Raw genomic sequence first — 20,225 nt, forward strand, 5'->3', positions numbered from 1 at the left:
AGTTTACCGTCTGAGCCACCAGGGAAGTCCAAGGGACAGAATGACGAATGACAAAGAGAATGGCCCATGAATGGCCCATGGGCTCAGAATGGCCCAGAATCAGTGGTTCCCATGGAGCTTTGCTAATTCTGGAAATATTGCCCTATGACCCCAGCATGCGGTTCCACAGTTCATGCTTCAGAAGGACCACGTTGAGATGGGGTGTAAGATTCACCGTGGGGGCAGGGAGCTTTGTTAGGGCCTGATGGAGGGATCAGGCTTGAGCCAAGGTTGTGGCCCTAGAGGGAAATCAGTGTGGGGACTGGCCATAGGCTCTGGCGGGGGAACTGGCAGTCACTGGGGCACAAGGAAGTGGGAGACTGGGAGGCCCTGGGCGTCTGGGCTCAGCAACCAGGGGAGGTCGGGCCTGCCTCCTGGGTGTGGGAGCAGCAGGGTCACAGACCTCTGTGAGGCCTCTTGGCCCTCAAGGTGAGACGGGGATGCGGTGGCTGGACAGATGCACCTGGTCTGGGAGAGGGTCCAGGCTGGAAATGTCACTGCAATCGTCGCAGGAAGAGGAGAGGCCGGGCGGGGGCGTGTGGGTCATAGCCGACTCCACGCGGGTGACTGTGGTGCAGTCCTGGTGGAATCAACTCAGAGCCAGAAAGGGCTGCCTGTCAGGAGCTCAGCTTCTTTCTCTGTTCCCATAAAACCCCCGTGTCAGAGTCTGAAACCCTATCAGGAGACTTCTGAGCCCAGTGTTGCATGGTTTCATCAAAGGTCGTGTGACCATGCTCGGTCATGTCTGACCCTGGGGACTGTAGCCCGCCAGGCTCCTCTGCCCTTGGAATTTTCCATGCAAGAATACTGGAGCGGGCTGCCATTTCCTCCTCCAGAGAATCTTTGCAACCCAGGGATCAAATCCCCTTCTCCTGTGTCTCCTGCATTGGCAGGTGGGTTCTTTACCACTGAGCCACCTGGGAAGCCTGTTCATCAAAGTGTCCCTGGGAAAACAGAACTACTGCTGGCCCCACCCGTGTCCTCACTGGGAATGAATCCCATCAGGGCCCCGGGGCTCACAGACAACAGGGAGCTCTTGCCCTCAGGACTGGCTCCTCCTTCCAACCAGCTGCTGGTTAGAGGCCCAGGCATCCCCATCCTGGCTCCAGCCTTCAGGGCCTGGCTTCTGGGATAGCTTAAGGGTAAGGAAGACCCTCACACTCCTGTACCTGCCTGGGGTCAAAATGTCTTAAAATCTGCACCTCGCAGATCATGGAGGGCTGAGTGTTTCCAGCGGGTATGGGGGAACCACGGGGCGTGAGGTTCCTACGTGTGCAGGGCCTTCCCAGTGCAGAGGTCTGTGCGTTTTCCCAGCCAGTCAGCTCCCCACGTCATCCTCCCAGGAAGCCCAGACCCAGGGTCACTAGGGCAGGGGCCCTCTCTCCCTTTATGTGTAGCTGTCAGTCCCACAGTGAGAACCCGGTGCCCACCCTCCGCCGTTTTTCTGTGTGTTGCTCCTTTCCAGAAGACATGTTCAGAGGTTTGAGCATTCTCAGCTGCCACACCCTGGAGAGACCTCTGTAAAATCAAGCCCACTGTTTATGAAGCTCCATTTTGCCTTTAGTCTACAGATTCTGCTCATTTCCAAAGCTGTCAGCGCCTTTTGCCTCATCCCGCACAGTGAGGTTTTTCTATGTAGTTCTATTACAGTCAGATGCGGTGTCCCATTGTGTGTTCCACTCCTACACCCAAAATAACTAAAATCAAATAGATTATAATCGACCCCTTGGGCTATACACATCTGCAGGCTCAGACAAATGCATAGTGACAGGTATCCATTCTAAAGTATCACATGGAATCCTTTAAACCCCCACCCCATGATCTGCTTATTATCTGTGTAGCTTTGCCTCATCCAGGATGTCATAAATGGGGTCACAGTGATGTAGGAGATAGCTGGGCTCCAGGTTAGACGCTAGCAACTGGCCTCCTGTTTGCATTTCACGGGTCATGAAGAAGTGGGCTTCAGCTGGATACTCACAACGGTTAGCATTTTCTGAGACAAGGGACAGCTGGACTTCGGTTACGGCATTTACAGTCAGCCTCCTGTTTGCCCTCTGAAATGGCAGTAGCAACAGCAACAGGGTAAATAGCCAGGGTTTGTCTCTTGGAAACACCTTAAAGTAACAGCCATGGCAATAGTCAAGGTAATAGTCAAGGCAAGGACAAAGAGGGGCAAAACCCTGTGTGAGAAGAGGAGTCAGGAATCGCTGCTCCCCCTCCTTTGGGACAAAGGAGACACTCCTCATGCACAGGAAGGCTCTTTGTGGGTTGAAAGTCTGGGGACAGTGCCAGGCCAGAATGAGTCTGGCGCCTCCCTTCACTTTGAGGTCCATCTTGGCTGAGGGGTGTGTGCACACCAAGGGGAGGGTCCCAGCGTAGATCAGGTTGAAAAAGAAACCAGATAACTGGCTGAAGGAAGACAAAGACCCGGAAGATCCGACCTGTGTGAATGACTTAACCGCCTCTTTACTGCGCTCCTCCTCACCAGGGGGGCTGCCCACACACTTTCTCTCCGGATGTGCGTCTCTGCCTTGCTTCTGTCTCAACTAAACAAATTGTTTCTCTCTGTGCTCTCCCACTTGTTGTTACGCTATGTCTATGATAATGAATTTTATACTTGCATTTACAGTCTCTGCCTCCGGGATAAATGCGTTTTTCCCTGGGACAAAGAGTCAAGGGAAAACATCTTCCAGCCTGTAGCCCTTGCTGCTCTGGTGTCTAGGATTCCTGGTTTTCATCCAGGCTGGCCGGGTTCAGTTCCTGGGCAGCGAATTAAGATCCCGCTTCATGCCCTGCTCACTGTCTTACCAAGTCCAAGCTCACTCTGCTCGTCTCACAACAGGCCAATGAATCCAAGAGACGAAGTGTCGAGGCAAGGAAGAGACTTTAATTGGGGAACCAGCTGACCGAGAAGATGGCAGGCTAGTGCCTCAAAATATCCATCTTGTCAGGGCCTGGTGGCCACGCTTTTTTATGGGTCAGAAATGGAGGGAGGTGAGGAAACAAAACAAGAAGACTTTTCAATCCTTGCAGATGTCTCCTAGAATGGCAAGCCTCAGGCAGGGGGATGTGTTAGTCTCACTTCCTTACAGTCCTTCATAGGGGGCTCAGATTATCTCCCAGAGGCAGGCCATTATGTATATTTATTATAACAAAAAAGAGTTACAGTCATAGAAGCAGAGCCAGTGTAAATTTAAAATTAACCCTCCCTGGTTACAACTGCTGCCTCTTTGAGTTCAATAGTGTGTGCAGCTTCTTTACACTGGATTCTTTCACTAACAGTGTATGAGTTGATGGTTTATTCCTTTCTGTTGCTAAGTGGTGTTCCATTGCATATGCTTGTAAAGAAAAACAATTTTCCTTCTACCCGTCCAGATTCTTGGTAGAGACTTCCCCTGTAAAAAAAGAAAAAACAGATTACCAGGAGAAAAACAGAAGTTTAATAACCTGTATATCTCCTGTATGGGTTTTCCTGGCGGCTCCGATGGTAAAGAATCCACCTGCAATGTGGGAGACCTGGGTTCGATCCCTGGGTTGGGAAGATCCCTTGGAGGAGGGCACAGCAACGCACTCCAGTATTCTTGCCTGGAGAACCCCCCTGGACGGAGGAGCCTGGCGGGTTACAGTCCACGGAGTCGCAAAGAGTCGGACATGACTGAGCGACTAAGCACATACCTCCTGTATATACAGGAGCTACCCAGAAAAAGTGAGGTACTCCCTGTAACGTCCAAGGGCATTATTTAAAATACTATCTTCAGATAAAAACAATAGGAGAAAGTCCCTGGGGGACGGGAAGCCAGTTTTGGCAGGTTATCACGCAAAACACAGTAAAGAAGTGTATGATTGTTTGCAGATTTCAGTCAGGGCTCCTGCATTGAAAAGAGCTACTGGAGGTTTAATCATCCTTCTATTTCTGGTGCAAAGAGGGACAGCCCTTAAATATGGAAATTTTTCTGTTGTAAATGTCTTTCATAGCCAAGGAATTTCCATACAGTTTTCTGAGATTCCTGTTTTTTTTTTTTTTTTAATGAGACTGAAATATTCCTTATGCCGGAAAGGCATATCTTGGGGCGGCATATTCTGTTTGCCTTGACATGGGTGTATCCCACTTCGCTTGTGCCTTCATCTGTTGAAGGGTATTCTTATTTGTTCAAGTTTTTAGCTATTATGAGTAGTGCTGCTGTGCATAATTTTATCCTTGTTTGAATTTGGAGATAGGTTTTCAAAGCAGTTGACTAAGTACTGAGCATCCCAAGGTGAGACTTGTTTAGCTGTGGAAAAAACTGCCCAGCTGTCTTACAAAGTGGCTGTACAGGCATCCCGCTGTTAGGGGAAGCACACTGACTGAAACCGCCCACCCTGCCCAGGCACCATGGTAACCATTTGCATGAGTTGTTTTAGGACTGGAGGGCCTGGTAAGGAACAGGGAACTCAGAAGCCACTACCAACCAAAAGAGTTCGGGAAAGGTCAAAAGGAGACACCACATGTCAGACCAGCTCCCAGAATCCTCGCTGGTATCCATCTTGGCTGAACAGGATGTGCACTGTTGTAGCTACGCTCTCCGGAGGCAAACTCACTCAGAAGGACAACGCAAATAGTGGAGAGCAATTTATTACACTGGTGGGTCCAAGGCAGAGTCTCCTCTTAGCCAAGGACCCCGACCAGTTTTTGTGACAACCTTACATACCATAAGAGTACGTGCCCAAACCCACATCCCCAGATTCCTTGAAACTAGTCTGGATAGTGTAAAGGAGAGATACAATCAAGGCTAGCTATGATTTATATGCAGTAAGTCTTAGTTGGATAAACAGGGTAACATATATCAATAGGTATTGTACAGATAATTTGTTTTGCTATGGGGTAAGTTAGTACACTCCCTTGGTGATGGGATTTCTCGGTAGGAGTCCTGAAGGTCTTTTATCTGGGGGTCGGTTTTCCAATTGTTATGTCGTCTCCATGGATACTGGGCACATAATTTAGTGTCCATCAGGTGAGCACCCAGGCATATAGTCCAAAGTTCACAGTAGTTTCAAGATGGAGACTGATTTTCAAGATGGAGTCTGTTTGGCCTACTTTCCTCCTTCAGCACCACCAGGCAGGGCTCTGAGTCAGAATGATTGGCTAAAGACAACCTGGAAACTAATCCCATCACCATAAAACCTGGGTTCCCTTCCCCTACTGCTCTCTACCCGGGCGCCCTTCCCAATAAAATCTCTTTCTTTGTCAGCACGTGTGTCTCCTTGGACAATTCATTTCCGAGTGTTAGACAAGAGCCCAGTTTTGGGGCCTGGAAGGGGTCCCCCTTCCTGCAACACCACCAGCAATGAAGGAGAGCTTCTGTTGTTCCTCAGCCTCCAGCAATTGCTACTGTCATATATTCGGAGCACAGTAGTGCTAAAAGGTGCGGTGTGTTATCTCATGATTTTAATTGTTATTCCCTAGTAGTATGATACTTTTGTATAATTTTTGTATGATATTTAGCATCTGCATATCTCCTTTGGCCAGGTGTTTCTGGTTAGATCCTTACCCATTTTTTTTTTTTTTTAACTGGCGCTATTTTAGAGGTCTTTGTCTATTTTAGGTCCAAATCCTTTATTAGGTATGTGTTTGCAAATATTTTTCTCCCAGTTTGTGGCTTGTCTTTAGACTTTCTGAATAAGGTCTTTCAGGGGAGAAATCTTTAATTTTATAAAGTCTACACTATTTTTATCTTTTGTATATTGGCGTTTTCTGTGTTAAAACTCAAAGCTCATGATCTGCAGACCAAAGCCAAGATCATGTATATTTTCTTATATATGCATGTAATTTTGATTGCTTTGCATTTTAAATGTCTGTTAATGAATCTGAGTGAATTTGGTGTAAGTTTTCCAGTTTGTGTTTACAGTCATTTCATTGCGTATGGTTTCCACTCGATTGTTCTGTAACTGTTTTGGAGAAATCATAAGATATTCATCTCTATTTCAGTTTGAATTTCTTATCTGCAGCAGAACCCCACATATCTGCTCCACGGCCCCCTGGGGCCTGCTCCCTCTGAGATCCAGGAAACAGGAGGACCCACCAAACCGAGCCCATCCCTCATCAATGAGGTCAGGCTGCGCGCTGTGTCTTCAGACTGCATTCTTTCACTGAGTAATATGCACGTGAGATTTAACCATGCCTTTTGAGGGTTGGTGGTTCATTCCTTTCTACTGATGAGTAATACTCCATTGCATGTGTATGGGAGGAAAAACAATTTTCATTCTGCCCTTCCATAATAAAAGACAAATCACCAGGAGAAAAAACAGAAGCATACCTCCTCTATGTTTCCCTGATGGCTTGCAGAACAGGGGAGATGGGTTTGATTTCTGGGTTGTGAAGATCCCCTGGAGAAGGAATTGGCAACCCACTCCAGTATTCTTGCCTGGGGAATCCAATAGACAGAGGAGCCTGGGGGGCTACAGTCCATGGGATCCCAGAGTTGAACATGACTTAGTGACTAAAACAACAAATGCCTACTGTATACAGGGGAGCTACCAAAGAAAACTGAGTCAGTCCCTGAAATGTCCTAAGCCATCACCTTAAATACCATCTTCAGCTGAAGACAGAAGTAAGACCTTGGGGAATGAGAGAAGCCAGTTATGGAAGGTTATCATCAAGACACAGTAAAGAAGGATGATTGTTGGTAGATTTAAGATAGGACCTTTCCATTGATAAGTTACTTGAGTTAATTATCCTTCTATTTCTGGTGCAAACAGGGGCAACCCTTAAATGCAGAGATTTCTCTGTTGTAAATGTCCTTCACAAAAGGCAATTGCTACTTAGTTTACTGGGAGTCCTCTTTTTTTCCCCTTGAAGCCGATGTAAATAATCCTCACACCAGAGAGGCTTATTTTGGGGTGGCCTACTCTACTTGCCTTCAAGTTTTTGACTATTATGAATAGCGCTGCTGTGCCTAAGTTCATCTTTGTTTGCATTTGGGCATGGATTTTTCAAAGCAGTTTCTTAAATACTGGAAATAATGATTGTTGGATCCCAAGGTGAGGTTTGTTTAGCTTGGGAGAAAACTGCCCAACTGTGTTACAAAGTGGCTATGCATGCAGCCTACCAGCAGTGAGGGGGCATTCCTGCTGTTCCTCAGCCTCCAGTAATTGGTATTGTCATATATTTAGAATTTACAGTCCTAATAATATGTGTGATGTGATATCTCATGATTTTAATTTATAATTCCCTAATGGTGTATGATGTTGAGCATGTTTTTGTTTTTGACTATCTGTATATCTTTTTTTGGCTGGGTGTCTGTTCAGATCTTTATTCGTTTTTTATGGGGTTGTTAAAGAGGTCTTTGTCTATTTTGAGTCCAAATCCTTCATCAGATATGAGTTTTGCAAATACTTCTGTCCCAGATTGTGGCTTGTCTTTTGATTTTCTGAATAAGATCTTTAAGAATCAGTTCAGTTCAGTTCAGTCGCTCAATCTTGTCTGACTCTTTGTGGCCCCATGGACTGCAGCACACCAGGCCTCCCTGTCCATCACCAACTCCCAGAGTTTACTCAAACTCATGTCCATTGAGTCAGTGATGCCATCCAACCATCTCATCCTCTGTCGTCCCCTTCTCCTCCCACCTCCCATCTTTCCCAGCATCAAGGTCTTTTCAAATGAGTCAGCTCTTGGCATCAGGTGGCCAAAGGATTGGAGTTTCAGCTTCAGCATCAGTCCTTCCAATAAATATTTCAGGACTGATTTCCTTTTGGATGGACTGGTTCGTGCTCCTTGAAGACTACTGGACTCTCAAGAGCCTTCTCCAACAGCGCAGTTGAAAAGCATCAATTCTTTGGTGCTCAGCTTTCCTTATAGTCCAACTCTCACATCCGTACATGACTAGTGGAAAAACCATAGCCTTGACTAGATGGACCTTTGTTGGCAAAGTAATGTCTCTGCTTTTTAATATGCTAGGTTGGTCATAACTTTTCTTCTAAGGAGAAAGCATCTTAATTTCATGGCTGCAGTAGTTGTGCATGGGCTTAGTTGCTCCATGGCAGGCGGGATCTTCCCAGATCAGGGATTGAACCCATGTCTCCTGCATTGGCAGGTGGATTCTTAACCACCAAGGAAGTCATTCCCTTCCCTCCTTCCTGCCAACCTCCTCCTTTAAAAAAAGACTAAAAGCAACCTGTTTAGTAAGTTTTCAGGGGTCTTAGCTCTGAGGTCAGCGTCTGTGATGTCATTCTCCCAAAGGCTTCAGGTACCGGTTGGGCTCATGAGTCTGGCAACCATGGTGGGTCTGGTGGCTGAAGACAGGCTTGGCCTCTGGACCTCTGCCCTCACCGACTCACGTAGGGTCCCCGAGCCCTGGCAGCCAAGCAGAGCGGCGCACAGGTGGGGCTGGTACAGCTGTGGGACCGCTGCAGTCAGAGTGGAGCCTGCGGTGGAGGCAGCTGGCTGTCCGTCCCCGTGACTGCTGCTGTCCTGTGTGCCCGTGCAGGGCAGTCACGGTGTCAGGTGAGGCCTGGCCGCTGTCGTGGGGACAGGATGGGACCTCAGACAGCTCACATCCCCACCCCACCCCCCGCTTCAGATCGTGGCTTGTGGCTGCTGTCAGCTCCCTGGGCTGGGAGGCTGTGTAAAGCACCAGTCCCATTGCTCAAGGTCAGCTGAGACCCCAAGCTCTGGGGTCACACACCGTCCCCGCCACCATGCAGGTCGTCCCACTTCTGTGAGGGAGGGCCTGTGCGGGGCTGTGGGTGATGGGGGATTTGGGGGTGTTGTGGGCTGGCCAAGGAGCCAGCTTTTTGAGGGGAAGAGAGGGGAGCAGAGGGGAGGGAGAAGCTATGAATTGCTCAGGCTCCCAGGGGATTCCAGGCCCAGCTCCGGTGGGAGGTGCAGGTGAGAAGCCCCTGCAAGTTGCTCGGTCCCCACCGTATTTCAGTTGAAGCCCCTCTGCCTGCACCACCCTTAACTCTCCCTCCCGCGGCCCCTGCCTAAAGCCGCAGAAGATGGGGACTCTATATGGCTTCCCTTCCTGTAGGGAAATCAAGCCACAGACAAACGTGTTCCTTTGAGAAAGCATGAAAGAAACGAGAAAATAATAGTGGGTGGTTATTACTGACATGGTTCATGTAGAGACGCTTCAGAAGCCTGGCACAGGGAGGGAACTGAGGGCCATCGCCCCCAGTCCTGGAGTTTGCACCCTCCACCCCCTGCCCCGTGGCCCACTCTCCCCTTGGTGTCTTCTGGTGACTGGGCGGACTTCAGCCTCCTAAACACATCCTGGAAGGATGAGGCCAGGGCAGAGGTCATTCACAGAGGGGAGGGTGTGGTCGACTCTTTAGAACGCCATTGTCTCCACTCTCTGTTGGAACTCAGTTCTTGGTCTAAGCAAGAGTAGCTTCCTGATGCCGTCCCCACCTTCACTCACCGGGGGGCCTTTGTGTCCACCTTGTCCCTTCGTGCAGCCTGGTCACCCCTGGGACCCGTGCTGTGCGTATCTGCTCTGCTCACCCCGGGTCCATCAGACTTCACTCATAAAAGGGACGTGTAAGGATGAACTATTCCATAGTTAAGAATTTCAAGGTCATGACACCGTTGGCCAGAGCATGTGGACACAGGTATGAGGCCCGTGCATAGAGAAGCCACTGTGTGGGCTTTGAGGACCCTCCGTGTGGGGGTGGGATGGGGGCCGGACAGGGACTTCCTTCACACGCGGCTCCAGGCTCTGTTCTTGGCAGGCGGACGACTGTCGGCACTGCCTGTCTGTGGAGGGGCTATGGGGCTGCCCCGCTCAGCAGGAACGGCAGTGGTGGGAAGGGAGGTCACCCTGCCTTAGCACCCCTGACTTCACACCCACTCATCAGGGCAGCCAAGTGCCTAAATGGCCCCTTCCTCGTCTAGTTCTGAAAACCTGGAAGGTGTGGGGGCTGAAGGACATGCAGAAAACAAAATTCTGTAAAGCAATTATCCTTCAATTAAAAAATAAGAAAAAGTTAAAGAAAAAAACACAAAGAACAGCAAAGGTGGGGCTTGCATCCTCAGCCAGCCTCTGCCAGACTCTTCCTGTGCTCATGCATCAGACTAAAATGCTGCTGCCTCCACCGTGTGTCACAGATGAGAATAGAGACACAGAGAGGCTGAGCATCTTGCCCCAGGTCACAGAGCTGCTGAGGGCAGGGCTGAGAACTGGATCCCTGTGGTTGAATCTGGAGTCCAGATGCTGTGATGACCCTGAGGGAGTGGCAAAGACCAGATGGTGCAGGCTGAGCAAGGCACACATACACACACACACACATGCATGAGGCCTTCACCTTTGAGGCCACAGAAGTCAGAGGAAACCAGAGGGCAACCAGGAGAGGCCAAAGGAAAGTCGAGGTCTATAAGGAGGAGAGACCACACTTCCCAGGAGGCCGAGGAATTCTCTTCCCTGGTGAGTCTGTCTCAAACCCTAGATTCCTGTTCCTGGACCCAGGAACTGACTGTCCCATGACCTAACTGAGTTGGCTCCAGAATTATGCCTTCCCAGGGGTTCAGCTACCACTGGACCCCACTGCTCTCAGTAATAAGCGGGGAATAAGTACGTAGTCTGGGCTTCAGATTTGTTTGGAGACAAAATGTATTAGGAGTACAAAAAACCACGAAGGCAATTGGCATGAACATCTCCAGAACACTTAAGAAACCCTCTGCTGTTTATCTACTTCCTCTCCTGTCATGAAAGTGGAAGGTCTATTTAATCAATTAATTCTGTGTTTATCACACTCTTCCTTTAAAATGTTTATTTATGTATTTATTTATTCGGCTGCACTACGTCTTAGTTGCAGCATGTGGGAGTTAGTTCCCCAATCAGGTATTGAACATGGGTCTCTGCATTGGAATCTTGGCTACTAGACCACCTGGGAAGTCTCTCCTCATACTCTTGGGGACAGTAACAGGTCATAGACCTCCTCTGAGGCCCCCTTAGAGCTGAGGCATGGGGTGGCTGCAGTAATCCTCCTGTGGCTAAGATGTGGTTTGTTGGTCATGACTCACTCACACTCCCTGCACACATAGGCTTCTCCCCTGTGTGTGTCCTCTGGTTTGTGATGAGATTGACCTATCCTTGGAGACTTGCCCACACTCTCTGTATTTGGCTTTTATAATCCTTGAGACCCCTGCCCCCATGAATAATTTGCCTGTGTCCTCTGGATTCAGTTTCTGGCTTGTGCTGGGCTCCTCTGTCATTCTCTCATGCACCCCAGAACCCCCTATTTGTCCTCTGGGTGAGTAGGAAGAGGCCCTTGAAATCCTCTTCAGCCTATGCTTTTCAGCAAAGGTTGGGGCCTTTTCTTTGCCTCGTGACCCTCAGGTTTGTCACTTGGGCTGTGTGGATCGGAATATCGCTGCTGCTGATTTTGATTCCTTGGGCAGAGATCCTCTGCTTGGAGGTGGTCTCTTTCAGATGGTCTCAGGAGCGTCTGAGAGGGGTGACTGTGTTGGACGTGTTCGCTGAAGAATTTCTGACTGGAGAAGGCCAGAGAGCAGGAGGCACGTGGGTGGATCTTGGGCTTCGGTTCTCCTGAAAGAGGAAGCTTTTGGTCAGGTAGCTGGTTTGCCATGGCAAGGCCTGCCCACTAATCATCTTAGGGTTGACAGCTCACGATTTGTCTCCCATCAAGTGTGTCTTTACAGTCCACTTTTCCATTCCATTCTTATTCTCTACATCTAGAGAAATCCAGGAAGCTTGTGTCAAGGGCCTTTTCTACACATCACCCAGACTAGGGACCTTCCAGCAGCATCGGAGGCAGCGTCTCTCCTGAGAGAGGTGGATCTGCAGGGACCTTTCCCTGCATGTAAGTATCTGGAAAGCCATGTCACCGTGGCCACAGGTGTTTTACCCTACTGAGAGATAAGACTCTTGATGACTTAGGTAGAATCTTCCTGAGTGGCTCCCTGTGAGGGGAGAGGGTCTATTAAGTTAGGGGCACCTGGCCTGGAGCTCTCTGCATATGGGAGGCAGCACAGGGGGTGGTTAGAGCAGGTGTGAGTAAAGGTGACTTTGCAGCTCCTGGTTCAAAGAGCAGCTTTTGTGCCGATCTCTGCACGAAGTGGGTTTCAGACTGGACGAGACCGAGTGGCCCAGTTCCCACTGACAACAGATCTCTGGCTCCTGCTGCCCCAACTGGTTCACAAATTGCTCCTCTCTCAGTTTTCCATAAATCAGAAAATAAAGACATGTCCTTTCTCAAGCCTCACCAGTATTCATACCTCATTTATTTCATTCAGTCTTAGTCCATTTAACATGCACTAGGAATCCCTGTTTAAAAATACACCTCCAGCCAGACTCCTCACACACTCACTCCCGTGCATCTTCAGCCAGCCCACTCTCCCTTCATGTCTGGGAGTGAACTGACTTCTGAGGGGACTCCCCGCTACTGTCTCTTCCCAAAAATGAGCCAAAGCATCGTCACAGAACAGAGAACGTGCCGCTTGCAGCTGAAAGCCGCACGGTTGTTCTGTGTCACCCAGGAAGAGCCCTGGGGCCTGCACGTGGACACGGGCCCTGAGGTTTCTGTGTCCCGTCCAGCTCCTTCCTCGCCCTCTGTGCTTCCTCCTGCGACCATTGGCATGGGCTCTCTTCCCGGCCCTGGGGCTGCGGCACTGGCTGCTCCCCTGCCTGAATCCTTTCCCAGGGGTGTTATCTCTGCAGAGACCCTGCCCCACCATCCTGCGCCACACCCCACCCTCTGCTCACGCTGATCCGAGGCACTTTTCCTGCGCTGTTTTCCTCAGAGCACCAGCCCCTGTCTGGTATGAAGCCCGTGCTGCCCCAGGGCGGTGGTTCTGTCTGTTTCGGTGGGTGGAGCCCTGTCTGGCACAGAGTATGAGCTCACGTGACAACAAACTGAAACAGTGACTGAATGCAAATCACTGTACACATGTCGCTTAGAAATGGGAGGAAATGAGGGAGAAACAGGGAGAGGTGAGAGGGCGGGTCGGTGCTGGGAAACTTGCTGTTTGCCTCTGAGCCTTTCAGCAGAAGGTGATGTGGCATAGTTTTTGCGTGAAATATTGAAAAGTAGAACTAACATTTTTAATATAGAAATCTTTTCTAACAGTCATATGAAATGAATCAAATTCTGAGGCATTTTAATTGCGACTTGACTGACTGTAGACTGAACTGTACTCTGCTTCGGAATCAGACCAGGGAGGCTCCCCAGGATGGGCTGGGGCCCTGGAAGAGGGGTGGCGCTCACCTCTCCCGGCCGCGAGCTCGCTCTTCCCCCTGCTGTCCCACTTGATGCCGAGGTCCTGGCCATACTCCTCCCCATACCAGACCAGCAGCTCACAGCCCGGCCTGACCACCCGGCAGGTTCGGTAGAAGATCTGCCCGTGATACTGGAAGGCCACCAGGTTCTGCTCCTCGTCGTCCTGGGCACAGTTCACCTACCTGGGGTCGAGGCCGGGAGAGGGAAAGAAACCTCAGGTGACGAGTGCCCTCCACGGTCGGACCATGCCCAGCTCCTTGCCTTCAGGCTCTGAGGCCGCTGTGGCTCCCACCGCCCCTCATGGGGACCTTCTGTTCACACCTTCGACCAGGCCGTATGAATTCCTATTTCCAGATCCTGTTTCTGGTCCTCTTCCTGGCTGGAATGCTTTTCTCTCCTTACCTAATTAGCCGTTTTCCAGAGCCCAGTTCCAGACTCGTCTCCACCTGGACTGTCCATGAGGCTAGTGACCTCCAGCTCCCCTAAACTCTAAATTAAGTTCTCTTTCATTCCACAGGACTTGGTGCTTCTAGGCTAACACACAGCCCTCAGCGCTCACCCCAGCCTGCCTTCTCTCTCGAGGCTTTTCTTCAATCTCCCCACGTGTATCCAGGGTCCTATTTACTTGCCTACCCTCTCCCATCGAAACTTGGAGAGTGCTCTGACATAGCTTGAGACCCAGAACAGTAATAGTTCATTCACTTTCTGCCTGCCCTGATGAAAGGAGAGGCCCTCAGAGAATGGCCATGCTCACGGCCATCCTGCCCCTCATTCCTTCCCAGGCCCCAGGGCTCACTTCTCACTGAAACCAAGCCTGGGGAGCTTGTTGCCCACATGGGCTCAAGGTCTCCCATGTTAGGTTATCCTGGCACTGTGCAGATACTCAAAGATAGAAAAATTAAAGTTCAGTTCAGTTCAGTCGCTCATTCGTGTCCGACTCCTTGCGACCCCATGAATCGCAGCACGCCAGGCCTCCCTGTCCACCACCAACTCCTAGAGTTTACCCAAACCCATGTCCATCGAGTCGGTGATGCCATCCAAGCATCTCATCCTCTGTTGTCCCCTTCTCCTCCTGTCCCCAATCCTTCCCAGCATCAGGGTCTTTTCCAATGAGTCAACTCTTCGCATGAGGTGGCCAAAGTATTGGAGTTTCAGCTTCAACATCAGTGTTTCCAATGAACAACCAGGACTGATCTCCTTTAGGATGGACTGATTGGATCTTCTTGCAGTTCCTAAAATCAATTGGCTAATGTCTGTCTGCAGTATGTTCTCCAAAAGGACATGGGTTGTGTGATCTGCTTCAGTAATGAAGTTCACTGTCTAAACTGAAACATAAAGTGCTTGGTAAGTGTCAATTAAGTGAGTTAAACTGTCCCTGGTGAATCTAGACTCCTCAAGTTGTTTTCAAGTCCCCCAGTTTTGTTCAGCATATAGACTTGTGTTTTGAGGGCACATGCTATATTTTTAGTTCTTTCTTTCTAATGTCCTTTGAAATGAGAGAGTGTGATATGGAGGGAAAAGAGGAAAGAAGATGTGAAAGCTATTGAGGGAGACAGGTTGAGAAATAAAGGGGTGTGGGCTTGAGGGAAGAGCGACATCTACAAACTGCAGACTCACTGCACTCACCTCGTCCAGTTGGCCAAAGACGTGTCCTTTCCATCCACATACTCATAGCAGTTTCTCCCTTTGGTGATCTGAGTGTCAGAAAAAGAGTTACAAGTTTTCTTCTCTCTTTTTTATTTGGTAGGAAGCAATAGAAGAACTATTTCTCTCTGCTGTCATTGGTGATCTTCAGCCTGCATGGATTCAACTGCTTTCATCAAGAGGCTCTTTAGTTCTTCCTCCCTTTCTGCCATAAGGCTGGTGTCATCTGCATATCTGAGGTTATTGATATTTCTCCCGGCAATTTTGATTCCAGCTTGTGCTTCTTCCAGCCCAGCATTTCTCAGGATGTACTCTGCATATAAGTTAAATAAGCAGGGTGACAATATACAGCCTTGACATATTCTTTTTCCTATTTGGAACCAGTCTGTTGTTCCATGTCCAGTTCTAACTGTTGCTTCCTGACGTGCATACAGATTTCTGAAGAGGCAGGTCAGGTGGTGTGGTATTCCTATCTCTTTCAGAATTTTCCCCAGTTTATTGTGATCCACACAGTCAAAGGCTTTGGCATAGTCAATAAAGCAGAAATAGATATTTTTCTGGAACTCTCTTGCTTTTTCCTTGATCTAGTGGATGTTGGCAATTTGGTCTCTGGTTCCTCTGCCTTTTCTAAATCCAGCTTGAATATCTGGAAGTTCACAGTTCATGTATTGTTGAAGTCTGGCTTGGAGAATTTTGAGCATTACTTTACTAGCGTATGAGATGAGTGCAATCGTGCGGCAGTTTGAACATTCTTTGTCATTGCCTTTCTTTGGGACTGGAATGAAAACTGACCAAACCACCTAGATGTTTTCAATTGCATATGCTAAAAGAACCAGCTTTGCAGTTTCCAAGAGAAAAAGTGTCAATTTAACCAATTTTCTCTGAAGTCCAAGGAATATCATGGCCATCCTGCATCAAAAAGTCATCTTTCCTTTATGTAGTCATAGTTTCATGCCTAAATTATAGACCAAATAGTGCTCAAATTGACTCTGATGTCAGGGGCAGGTCAGCTGATAAAAAGCTTAGATTGTCCCTCTGGAGGGAAGTGAGACCTTGGTCCCATCAGAAGAATCTGAGGGCTTAAGGGAATTTGCAGGAGTGGGGAAAGCTTGGTCGATCCTACATGTACCATAATCTTAAAATAATGCTTATTTACTTTACCAAAGTAAAAAAAAGATGATAAAAACAAATATAAATCACTGAAAGGTAAAGAAAGTCATAATCTGTGATCGAAAGCTGCATTCTGAGAAAACTGTGTTCTCTTAACCTAGAGACTAGGCTAAATTCCAGTCTGGTACCAGTTTACCAGATAACAAACAAAAAAGTTGTTTACGGGTAAGCTTAGAAAAGTCTTTTCCATATATCTTGAAGTAGCAGTATTTTTGCAAAGGCATCCGTGCGAAATGATAGAAGGCATGTTTAAAACCTGATTAAATTGAAATTGACAAAGTAATCTGGTCATTGCTGTGACTTGAAACACTTTAATATGATAACTAGAATTATAACTGACAGCATTTTACCAGAACATATCAGATTTTCATGAATGTCACATAATTTCTAGGATATCTATATTAGTATCATCAACCATACAATGTAACTTGAGAAGATTCATCACTCCTTCTGACAACACTTCCCATGTAGTTTAACAGGCCAAATGAACTCAGGTTGTTTAATATCTCTCTTTGGGAGGTCTCAGGGGCCCTTTGAAGCATCCCAAAGTTAGCTAGAAGTCAATTATTTAGGAAGGTTTGTTCATAAATATCCAAAGGGTTTATAACAGTCAGGTAGGAATCACATAAGTCACTGTGAAACAATACTTAGCCACTTAGCCAAAGTTAACAAAAGATTTCAAAGGTAAACCTAGAACAGATCACTTAAGAGGTAAAGAAACTTAAAAGCCATCAGCAAAGGCAGTTCAACATCTCAGGAAAACTTGTACTACGCACAAAGCTCTTTTCTGGGGGCCCACTTTCCATAAAACCTCCTTATCCCTTTGTGTACACATTCCTTTGCTTCTCCCATCCTGAAACTGCCACCTGTAAGTCAGAACTACTTCTTCTTCCTTCATAAAATGTGATTTCATTCCTCATACCTTCTTTAATAACAAGACATACATTTTCCTTAAGCAACCAAGAACTGACTTTTATATTGGCATTCTATAGATTGGTGAACATACGTATCAGTGATACTATCTAAAAAAAATTTTGCTTTCTTATAGTGAACATCTCAGGATGGCACCAGACACTATTCATGGATAGTCAAACATCTCTTCAGTTTCTGTGTAAGAGGAAGGTCCTGTCAAGTAGTGAATGTTTCAGAACCTTAATTTATTTGGAAATGACCTAGCTATTCAATACACTGTCATCACTTAGTTTAGCACAACAATAGAAATTCAGGTAACCAAAATCTGGAGAAACTATTGTAAATTCAGTTCAGTTCAGTTGCTCAGTCGTGTCTGACTCTTTGCGACCCCATGGACTGCAGGATAACAGGCTTCCCTGTCCATCATCAACTCCCTGGGCTTGCTCAAACTCATGTCCATCGAGTCAGTGACGCCATCCAACCATCTTATCCTCTGTCCTCCCCTTCTCCTTTGCCTTCAATCAAGACTATTATAGACAGATATTTTAAAGCATAATTATTTTTAATAGTTTATCTAAAAGCTCATATCGCATTTACATTTTTTAGGAGTTTTTTGTTTGTTTGTTTTTAGAGGTATTTTCTTTGTTGACAAGCTTGTGACAGATATAACAATATAGCAATATTTAACTTATAATTTAACTTATAATAATCCTAGACACTATAAAAATTTTATGCTTAATGTTAATGACTCTTAGACATGTCTATATTAGAGTAGCAAAAAAAAAATACTAGATATTTAATATTGACTATTTCCCAGTTCACATGAATCTAAAATTCATTTAGGTCAATTTTTTCCTGTATTTAGAACTGTTTGATTTGTAAGGGCTTCCTTTTGTTTAGTTTATTTAAATAAGAACTCACAACTTCAGCAATATTATCAAAAAACAGAAGACTCACACTGAGACATACATAAATCCACACAGACAGACAGACAGATCTTGTAGTTTTCCGCCTATGATTTAAAATATCTCTTTGACCTCCTTTTTTGGGGGGGGAGGGGGGCTTGAAGTTCTCATTTGCCCAAGGCTGAGATCTCAGGCAAAGTGGGCAGTGTTTTTCAAGGAAAGGGTTAACTTCAAGCTTTGCCCTAGGCAGGCCTTTTAACAAGCTAATTGTTCTTAATTGCATATGCAAAACAACCAGCTTTACAATTTCCAAGAAATTTTTTTTTTTTTAACCAATTTTCTCTGGTTCTATAGAAAATCATGGCCATCCTAGGTCAGGTCATCTTTCCTTTCTGTAGTCACAGTTTTATCCCTGAATTATAGACAGATCAGCGGATAGAAAGCTCGGGTCTTCTCGGTGGGGTGGATTTGCTCGCGGATGGATGTCACCTGGCGGCAGTAGCGAGGCCCGCGGGCCTCTCCTGGGAGCGGGCGTTTGGGCGGAGCATACCTGGCCGCGTCGGGGGCGGAGCGCGCCTCCTCCGAGCTCCTAGGTAGTGGGTCCCGGGTCTCAGGGGTCTCCATTGCGGCTGGGAACGCTCATTTCGTGGGCTCCTGGGTCCGCATCGATTGGCATCCAGTGAGCGGAGCGGAGGGGTGCGGACCACAGGTAAGGGAACTGCGGCTCTGGCGCAGGGTGGAGCAGGGAACCACGTATTCCGCCCTCTCTGTTGGCACAGTCTCGGAGCCCCCTAACCTGGCGGTCGCAGAAAGGCCTCGCCATTGGTGTTAAGGTTAGGATTAGGGCCTTTACCACTTTACCCCGTCGCCTAAAGCTCAGACCCGCGCGGTTTTCCCAAGCAGCCTAGTGCCTGCAGCGAGGTCCCCAGGAAGTCCAAGGGATTTATCCTGCCTGGTGATTTCACCTGCTGGGACTCCACAACCCTTCCGCTGGCCGGCTGGCCCAGCCCTGCTTCCGGCAGTTTGCAGCCCAGCGGGCCCTTGACCACCTTCTGGGATGGGAAAGGGAGGAGTCCACGTATTGCACTCTAGAAACTTAGTAGGGTGCGTGGATTTAAAAACCTGGCGGCCACCTAGGCGGAAAAGAAGGGAGGAGGGCACCTGGCTGCCCTTTCATCGTGGCATCTGTGGCTGTCCTGCTGCTGAGACGGGGCCTTTCCATGGGGACCCCGTACAATAAGTGTGGTGTTTTGGAACTGAATAATTAGAACGTGTAAAATTTTTAAATTATGTGGTGCTTTAATTAAAAAAAAACAAAAAAGCTCCAAGTTTTTTGCAAATTGAGGTCTAAAAATTGAAGGCCTATTTTCCTTCCACTGTGGCATTCTATGAAGAAATGTGCGTGTTTTTAAGAAAAGAGTCAGAAAAGTGAGGGAAACAGTAAACCCAGAGGTGCCCCTGTAGTTTGGTGACGGCCTTAGGAGGTCACTCGTAAATGCTGCTGGCTGTCGGGAGGCAGTCTCTTCCTGTGGCTGATGGGCACAGAGCTCTACAGGCTTGTCCTTCGCATGGATATTCTTGTTTGTGGAAATCCAGCTCGGAGCCATCTCCTGATGTGTAAGAATTTCCCAGACTAGACCCCTAGGCAAATCCCGCAGGGCCAGGGACTCCTTCCTTGATTGTATTTGTCTGTTTGACTGAAAAGCAGCAATGCCATGTTTTTCTTTAAATCTGGTCTATCATCCAGGCCTTGGAGTAATGTTTCCCATCCCTCTCAATGGGCTTGGGTTCCAGGAATGAATTATAGTCAGTTGTCCGTGATTTTACAGATGAGGAAACGGAGACCCAGAGAGGGTGGATGGTCCAGGGGAGAATGGGATATCCTTCCGGGAGCCCTGGCTCCGGGGTTTGTAATGAGCCTCCTCCCCAGCATGTGTCAAGTGCCGTCCGTTTCCCGTGCGCTCTGTTTCTATTTCTGTTCCCTGGTGGCTCAGTTAGTAAAGAGTCTGCCTGCAATGCGGAGACCCGAGTTCAATCCCTGGGTCGGGAAGATGTCCTGGGGAAGGAAATGACAGCCCACTCCAGAACTGGCTGAAGAATTCAATGGACTGAGGAGTCTTGTGGGCTACAGTCCATAGGGTCACAAAGGGTTGGCTGAGTGAGCGAACACTTGTTTCTATTATTATTTCATCAGCGCCACCTCAGATCATCAGGCATCAGATCCTAGAGGTTGCGGGCCCCTGCTTTAGTTCCCTCTTTCGTCTTCTACGTAGCTCCAGCCTGCTTCCCCCTCCTCTACCTCCTGGAGAACTACCTGCTGGGCTTCTCTGAATGTGACTAGGA

At 47.9% G+C, this 20,225-nt stretch overlaps 1 pseudogene; it reads right to left on the minus strand.

The window, feature by feature from the left end:
• Positions 1 to 463: 463 nt before the first annotated feature.
• LOC145535797 (histone-lysine N-methyltransferase PRDM9-like) lies at positions 464 to 18,506 on the minus strand (annotated as a pseudogene).
• Positions 18,507 to 20,225: the final 1,719 nt, after the last annotated feature.

The sequence above is a fragment of the Giraffa tippelskirchi genome, chromosome X (genome assembly GCF_054371585.1).
Source record: "Giraffa tippelskirchi isolate mGirTip1 chromosome X, T2T-mGirTip1v1.2.pri, whole genome shotgun sequence".
NCBI classification, from domain to species: Eukaryota; Metazoa; Chordata; class Mammalia; order Artiodactyla; family Giraffidae; genus Giraffa; species Giraffa tippelskirchi.